Source organism: Neodiprion virginianus, chromosome 1, assembly GCF_021901495.1.
Source record: "Neodiprion virginianus isolate iyNeoVirg1 chromosome 1, iyNeoVirg1.1, whole genome shotgun sequence".
Classification (NCBI taxonomy): Eukaryota; Metazoa; Arthropoda; class Insecta; order Hymenoptera; family Diprionidae; genus Neodiprion; species Neodiprion virginianus.
Window position 1 is genome coordinate 6,667,152 of NC_060877.1, and position 8,692 is coordinate 6,675,843.

An 8,692-nucleotide genomic window follows, 5' to 3' on the forward strand; every position below is an offset into this window, starting at 1 on the left:
GTAACACAGTCCTTGAATATTTTAGTTTTATTTATTTGCTTATTTTTTATTTATTTTTTTTTTTTTGTCGTAATCAACAAATACTTCGTTCTGAGTATGGAAACTGGAAATTTGTTTGGTGGCTGTAACCAGAAAATGTAGCATTTGTTACTATTTTTTTTCTTTTTTTTTTTTTCTCATCGTCCTCACTCGAACTATATTTTCTTCCAACTGTTGCGATGATTTGATTGATTGGTGAAATAATTGGGCATAAAATATTTTTAAGGCTTTGCATGAATAAAAAATGCAGGCAACTAAAAAACCCGGTTTAATACTGTACATATTGCGGTAACCAAGAAACGAAGTATTCACTGCTATAATCGGACCAAGTAGTTGTTTGTACTATATTTTCGTTTACCTTGTTCCGACGATATTTAAAAAAATTATAATTGTAACGGTGACCTTTTTAACAGAATATCCTGGAAATTGTAACGTATACGTTTTTCACAGCGTTAAATGCGAATCTGTAAATAATTGAAAACACTTCTGTGAATCTTATAACTGATTTGAAAGCACCGGATACACTTTGTACGATGACATGATTGCGGTACAGATTCGTCAAATGAGACCCAACGAGATACCTGTATAAATATACATACGCGTGCGTGCGTGTGTGTTCTATCCACGTCGTAGAAATTTTCATGAATAATTTTGCGGTACGGTAAGTTCTATACTAAATTATCCGACGGACCGTGCGAATCTAGATTAATGATACATATACTCTCGGAGTCCGTGTCTATTACCGGCCTCCATGCCTGTATATTAATTAGTTGTGTACACTGTCCACAAATTATCCCTTCTATATTGTACCCCGAGTTCTGCGAGCTGCAGAGGTATCTGAAATTTGTTTATACGGACCTCCGGAATGATTTACTGCGTCTGCCTACGGATGGACTAGATTTTCGTTCAATTATAAATATGAGCGTATGCGTGAAGTAAATTAGGTACGATTAGCCGCGTGAATTACGAGTAATTGATTACTTCGAATCAAACGGGTGAATTATCCGTTAATACTCTTGGTCTGGACGAATAAAAATCGCTTGGTCAGGCTCGAGTCGTTTCGTAAATAATTTGTCCACATATTACGAGTATTTTTATTGAAAAAATAGATTATAAAAAAGTACACTTGTCGCTGTCTCCTGAAGCAGAATTATGCTAATTCCATATAAAAATAAGTCAGACCTTTGAAATTTTCGATCTCTTTTTGTTAATTTGAGCTGTTTAAACAATGGATTAAATATTGATAAATAATTTTGATTGTGCTTCAGGATTTACGTCCTATATAGTTACCTATACATGTGCAGAATAAGCTGTAAGAACCTTAGCTTGATTGGTGCGACAGTTTTTTTTTTTTTTAGAATGTCAGGCAGTTCAAAAAACGTTGTTTCGAGAAAAAAGCGATGTCATTCTTTTTTTCTTGTATGTACGAAAAATTGATTAGAAAATAGCCTCTTACCCTGAATCAGCGATGCTTGATTTATATATTTAGCATTTCTACGTATATTTACTACAAGAACTTTTAGTTTTTAGAAGATCGAAGTAAATGAAAAAAAGAAGAACAAGGAGGTGACTCGTTGGTCGCCGGTTGAGATTCCAGGGGTAGGAATAGTTGGCAAGATCTAGTTTCGCCTGTTGAAAGTGGATGTATTACACACCCCCATATAATGTAATACACATATATATATATATATGTGTGGGGGAGACGGGAAAAGAATTCGAGAACTAACAAACGTTCAGACATAGCCGTTGCACAGGTAGAATCGGAAGGTATTTTACCGCAGGAGAAGTAAAAAGAACGACCAGCGAATTCGATCGGCAAAGCAAACATGGAACGCCGTTGTTAATTAGATCCGCGTCTCCATATCTAACTTTCTCCGCGAATTTATTCAATCTGCGTCCAGCTCCGCCATTTCCGACATTATATTTTCCTTCGCGATCCGTGACTCAGATTGAATCCAAAGTTTCCAAACAAAAAACTGCCATGTTTTTGGTCTACGGTTCGAAAACCCGGTTTTAGGTAATTATGCCACTTGACAATTTTTTTTTATTAATATTTGCTTTTGCTTTGAGAAAATTTTTTGTCAAATTATCGATTAATGCGCGTGATTCTTTAATTCTAGAAATCGATTTAGGTTCATTTGAATTGGGAGAAAACTAAATCTGAGCGAAACGAAATGGTCATTATTGATTATATGAAATAATAAATTTAAAATTTGTTAAATCGAAGAGAGGTTGAATAATTTCATAGGATTTATAAAACCCTTAAGGTTTGCGAAGAATTATTTGCTGCTGCTTTACTTGTCCAAGTTAATTTATTGGCATTTCTTCGAGACGGTGGATGAAACTATTTTATTTTGTAAACTCGTCTGGAAAAAAATTCTCTTTTTAGCGTTTAAGGTTTTCGCAAATTGAAGCTGGAATTAGAAAAGTGCATAACTTCTAAATCATAGAATATCTGCAGTGCTTATAATACTATCGCATAAATAATTGAGAATTTCAAATTTCTAGTTTCCAATAAACTTACCATCATCGGGAGATGAAATGATAGCGTTGCGAATCTTGTGGATTATTCAAAGACGAAGAGATGATACGATTTCGAACATCATAGCCTTAAAATCATTTGTTATTCGAATAAAACAGAAATAACACACTTTTTACAATCCAAAAACCAATATCAATGGAATTTTCAGCTGTGCTGAACGTTTCAGGTTATTAGGGTCGAAGAGATGTGAGAAAAAATTGCTATTACGTCAGGGAAAAGTCAGTGAGAAGCGATATTCAAGCCGCGCAAATCGGTTTTGAAAATTGTAACAAGCTCTGAGTAAAAATCGGAAAAATCGCTGATTATAATCATCCGGAGGTTAAACACGCATGACGCTAAGAATCGGTGTAACGTTAAGAGCTTCCGCAAGGGGGGTAAGTTGAGCCCGAATTTGGAGGGGGTGGGAAAATCGAGAGCCAACTGCGATGTGAATTGTAATGTCAAGAATTTAAATTGCGAGGAATAAACACGTGTTGTGATTTGGTGAATAATTCAGTGACCCGGTACGCTGTTTTTCTTTTGAACTCCGGGATATCCGGCTGCATGACCCGAACCGAACGGCAACCCCCATAGAATTCCCATAGAACCCCGCGAATGCCGGTGCAGCTTGATTCCCGCGGCGTTTGGTGAACTGGTTGCATGGCTCGCCAAGAATCGATACTTTTCACCTATTTTTTTACGGAATAGTCTTAGGTCGAGTATTTGAAAAATTATTGTATTCGCGTGATACGAGAATTTTGGTGAAAATACCAAAATAGAAAATACCAGGGTTGTACAAAAGCCTGGATATTCATGCTTCGTTTAAAATCGATTTGAAATAGATGAAAATCGAGTAGATTTGTTAGATTTCACTCTACGGTAGCTAATGTTCTTTTGGAAGACTATTATTATCTACAATATCACTGCAAGATATTTATTTTTTCATCAGTTAATTAAACATCGCTATTTGTCGATCATAATCAATATCAGTATATTCAACGATACCAACGTGGTAAAAAAAAAAAGTGTGTCGAGAGTGAAATAAAACGGATCCAACACATTTTTAACAATATTGAAGTGATTTCAAAATGACACATCGATGTCGAAGTCTTCGTTTATAATTCCAGTATTTTCTGTTTTTAGGTTTTCAAATAGATCTTCGTTGCTTACAAGTATAATTGATAATTTCGCGAGTACTCAATGCAGTACACACCTATATCTGTATCTTGTAATAAAATTAAAAGATAGTTTACAGAAATTAGATCGCTCGCTGCCGAGTCTTCTAACCGGAAGTATCTAAACGGAAACGCCATTTGCGCAAATATTCGCCCGACCCGCAGCATCCAAGTCGATCGTCGTGCGGTTCGAAAACGGTGAAAACGACGAGCTGCGATTTGACACGCGACCAGGATTCCGCTAATGGACTCATAATGCGCCCCCATGCTCTCGCCGCGTGAGTTTAATTCCTCCATTTCACCCGCGACGCCCGTATTTCCGCGGTCTAGTCTCTGTCGCCCACATTCGTTGGACCCTAATTAAGAGAGGGAAGAAAATTGGAGGGGTGCTTTTTAGATCGACGAAATCGCGCAGCCTTCTCTGCCTTATACGCCGTTATTTTCGTCCTTTTAATCGTGGGAGCTGCACACTGTTAAAAAACGTTGCCAAGAATTCAAAATCAGGCTACAAATACTTACAAATTTGGTAAATTACTAATTATCTGCCTTTAGCTAACGATAAAAACATAAAAAATTAATTTGATTATACTAAATCGTGTAGTCAGTTTGTATTCATAAATTAAACGTATTCACTCTTCCGTATCCGAATAAAACTTTTCAAGACAGTGTAAGAAGTTTCGTACAGAATTTTTTAACACTGATACAGAGTCGATTATGCATGCTGAGAATCTGGACTGTTTTAGGGAGGGCTGAAATTATTCATTTCACTGTGAAATTGTTCACTTCGTTTCCTTGATTTTTCTTCATCTTTATTTTTTCTTTTTTTATTTTTCTTTTTTTTCTTCTTGTTTCTTGTCGTCAATAAGAGGCAACCGACGAACGCTTCCGTATGTTGCACGTGTGTGCGGAGCCGATCGTTCTCCTACTCACGTAGTTACCGAAAACCTTCATTAAAATAAATCACCGAGTTGTACCCAGAATCGTTTCCCCAATCAGCGGGCCCGGGCCCTCCGGCTAGAAAATGGGAGCTTTTTGTCCTCTATCACCTCGACTTTCGAAAGAGGAAACTCTGAGACTGCACTTTTAATGCGTGTGTGTGTGCACAGATATTATCATACGTGTACCTGTTCATGTACGCGTTTTCTTCAAAATTTCTGTGCATTGTGTTGCCGGAACAATGGTAAGATGAAGAAGAATTTTCTCTTGAAAACAGCTTTAATACCGACCGTTTCCTTCGTTCGACAAATTCAAGCCTTAAAGATATATGTGTTTTTCTCTCTGGATCGTGATTATCCAAAGGGTTTTACCTTTCTCTTAGATAAAGGCTAGAAAAGCTGGTCGTATAATCGTAAATTCTTACCACCGCGGCAAAAGGCTAAAGATATATATATATATATATAAATTCAGGGACGTAGGAAAAACGAATGAGCCACAAACTAAAGATCTCGGGACAGATGAGTTCAACTCGAAACACAATTTTCCTCGAGGCTTGATGTTTGATCCTCGACACGATTTTACGAGAATTGTTGAACAATCTTGAATTATACGAGATTAAAAAAAAAAAAAACAATTCTCTCTCCGAGTCGTTTGTCACCTTCCTTTTCTCACATTCGTCGAACGAAATAATTAACGCGTGTTCTTTACACAGGCAAATTTCGTCCCGAATGAAATTCTATTCGAGTTCTTCGAGTGGAGCTCGACCACGTGCAACCCCATCTTAATTCTACCCCTTGACTTCCTGCTCCGACGATGTTTTGTTCTTGACGTATGCGGAGAAGGAGGAGAGAGAGATCGAGTAACTCGCAGCAGCCGTTTCTCTGGGGCAGTGGGAATTCTGTGAGGAGAGTTTGAGGGCAGCTATATTACGTAGGCATGTGTATATAGGTGCGACTGGGTATGAGTATGCAGTTGTTTGGTCTGCAGGCGGTCACCTGGCGTTTCTAACGGAGATTGACTAACGCTCCGAACGTGAGAACGATCCAGATCCAAACGTCCCGACGCCGCGACGTCAAGGGTGCGAGAAATTAAACGTCTCGTGTGTTCGGGGATTTTTATAATGCCAGAAATCTGTCTCGATTATTTTTCTTCGAATTTGTATCGTAATCGATTCTTCGATGATTCAATACTTCTGTATTAAGGCATGCGTGATTGTTTTTTCTTTGCGGATACAAATTTCCTGTGATTAACTAAAAAAGAATTGAAGAAAATTACTCTGAGAGAAATTTTTAGTTCCGGTTACCGCTCGGTCCTCAACTATTTTCATTTTTTACCACAATCGAAAAATATAATTCTAGGTACCGAATGAAAATTAGTGTTCCAGCTGTTACCGGAAAGTTTAGTATATGTCACTATTCTTTCTCATTACGATCACTGTTAATACATTTTCTTGCGACTGTTGCGAAAATTTTATGCTTTTCGCAATAATAAATTTATGTTAAAGCCTTGTTTAACTAACAAAGTAGAGTAAGCCTCACAAACTGATTTTGCGTTGTACTTACCAAAAAAAAAAAGGATCGACAATAGAGCAAAATGGTTAGGCGTACCTCGTTTTTCGTAATTCCAACAATATTCAAACAGGTTTTTTAATGATACCTGTTTCTCTGAATTTTTCTAGTTACTGTAACAAATGAAGTATTTCTCAGCGTAAGAAAAAGAAAATCACTGGGTGAAGACAGATCAGCTCCACTCAGGACAAACTGAGTGGTTTCCAAAAACTGGGAAGAAAAGGTCGGTACACTTGTTCCCCGAAACACTCGTTAACTCCCAATTCCCGTAGGATCGACAAAAAGGCCCCTCCAGATCCTGATTTTTAGAACAAGGGTTCTCATTGTGAGTTTTGTACCTTTATCGCGACCTTTCTCCTTCTTCCTTCTCATTTTTTTTTTTCCTTGTCCTGATTCATGCGGATATGAGCAAAACAAAGTATTGTACGAGGGGCGCGTTCCCTGTGCGTGCTATAATATTTTCATGCGTAACGGATTTTGCAGCCTTGTTCATTCAGGCGCAATAAAGGACCCGGCAGAGGCTCCAGAGTTTCCTGTTCGCTGTGTATAAAGGCAGGAAGAGGGGGCAAAGTAAACGAGGGATTTTTGGTAGGACAGCCCGTAATAATTAAATTTTACAAGACCTGGGAACCTTTTGCATAAAGTTTTTTCAGAGACAAAATATTACGTACGACAAAGGTTTCTAAACAGAGAAAATTCGGACGTAAGCTTCGGCTGAGAGCCCGATGCGCCCTGACCAAAATATCTTAAAAAAGATTGGGCCCGGGGCCCTAAGATCGGTCCCTGCCCTTCGAGGTAACGCCCTCGACCCTGCACCGTAGCCAAGCATCCCGCTGTTTTGAACCCTGAGGCAACTACGGTATCGAAATACAACCGTATCTTCTTCGGCAGGTTCGAATCTCAAAAACGTGACAAAGAACACCGATCGTCGATTATTCTCGAAAGAGGCTAAATTGGAATACAATTACGGAGCAACGGTCAATTTGTGAAGATTTTAGGTGACTCTAAAATTTACGAGACAAAATCAAGTAAATACACGAAGACGGGAAATCAAACACCAATGAAGTTGAGTATTTTATGTAATTTTGGGAGTTATATTTTTTATTCCTTTTATTTACTCACGAGGAATCGAAGTCGTTCTTTTACTCATACGGTATGAAAGTTACCCTACGAGTCGCACGACTAACAAACCTAGCTTGTCAGTTTAACCACAGACACGAATAAATAACAAAGAACAAAGACAGGTATAAATAAAAATATAAAACGATGAGCGAGAATGTGATTAAAAATAATACGTGACAAAGGAAATGGTTTATCTAATAAAATTGAGGGATTCGATAGTTTACGTAGATTCAGAGAGCAGAACGTTGTCAGTGAGATAAATTTATACGAGCAAGGTGTTTGCTGATATATCTATATATATATTTAAGACGGTGAATATGTTTAAACATAGATAAAAGGTTGCGAGTGAAGTTTTTTTCTCTTTCAGATAAACAAATTAAAAACGAATCAACAGTATTTAAAATTTTGATCCTTCGATCATGAAAACCATTCGCCCAAGTTTTCTTATTTGCAGATAAATGAGATTAAAGCGATTTAGCAAAGATCTCGATAAATCCGAAGGGCTTCTCTGTCGCCTGTCGCACCTGAGCCTAGAGTGAGCGAATAGATTTCACCAATATATTTCTCCTATTTCACGCGAATAAGATTAGGCTCGACAAGATGGCCGTCAAGGAACTACCGGATAGTCGGAACTGGTCGTGAGAATTTGGACAGATGCAAGCGCCCGAAGAAATCTAGACGAGAAGGGATACCGGGTTCGGTGACTGTTGCAGGCGGCAGGGAGGAGAAGGACGAAGCCTTGCGGAAGATTAAGCTAACTGGGTCTAGAAGAGCAAACAGAGACCGCTCGGCCGTTTTTAACCCATTGACCGAGGGTCCGGTCCGTCTAATTGTCGGACCTGCTTCTCTTTCCACGGTAAAGACAAAGCCAAGTCCGGTGAAATGTCCACATCCGCCAAAGTTTTCCAAGGAAAATCGAATCGAGTAGGAACTTAAGTAATACAAATTTGTATTTAATTCGATTTTTCGGACTCTTGCACTTTTGGTTTGGAAGCTATAAGTGCAACAAGTAATTGAAAAGAGAGAAAAGACGAGTTAAATGTTGATTTGTATTTTTTAAATTCATATTCAATACGCGTTAACCCACTTTTTAATTACTCGTTTCGATTTCAGCTTCTAAGCCAAAATCCTGCACACTTCGATCTTGGTTTCAAAATTTTAGAAAAGATTTAAAACTAATCGATTGCGGCTATTTATTTGAAAATTGGGTTTTCGGGTTATTTGGAGCAGTAAAAATCAAATCTGAGGTTGAAAAATTTTTAAACTCTGTGAAATATGTACTTGAAGATAAAATAAAATCGCCGATGGTGAGCCTCGGGCGTAGGTTGATT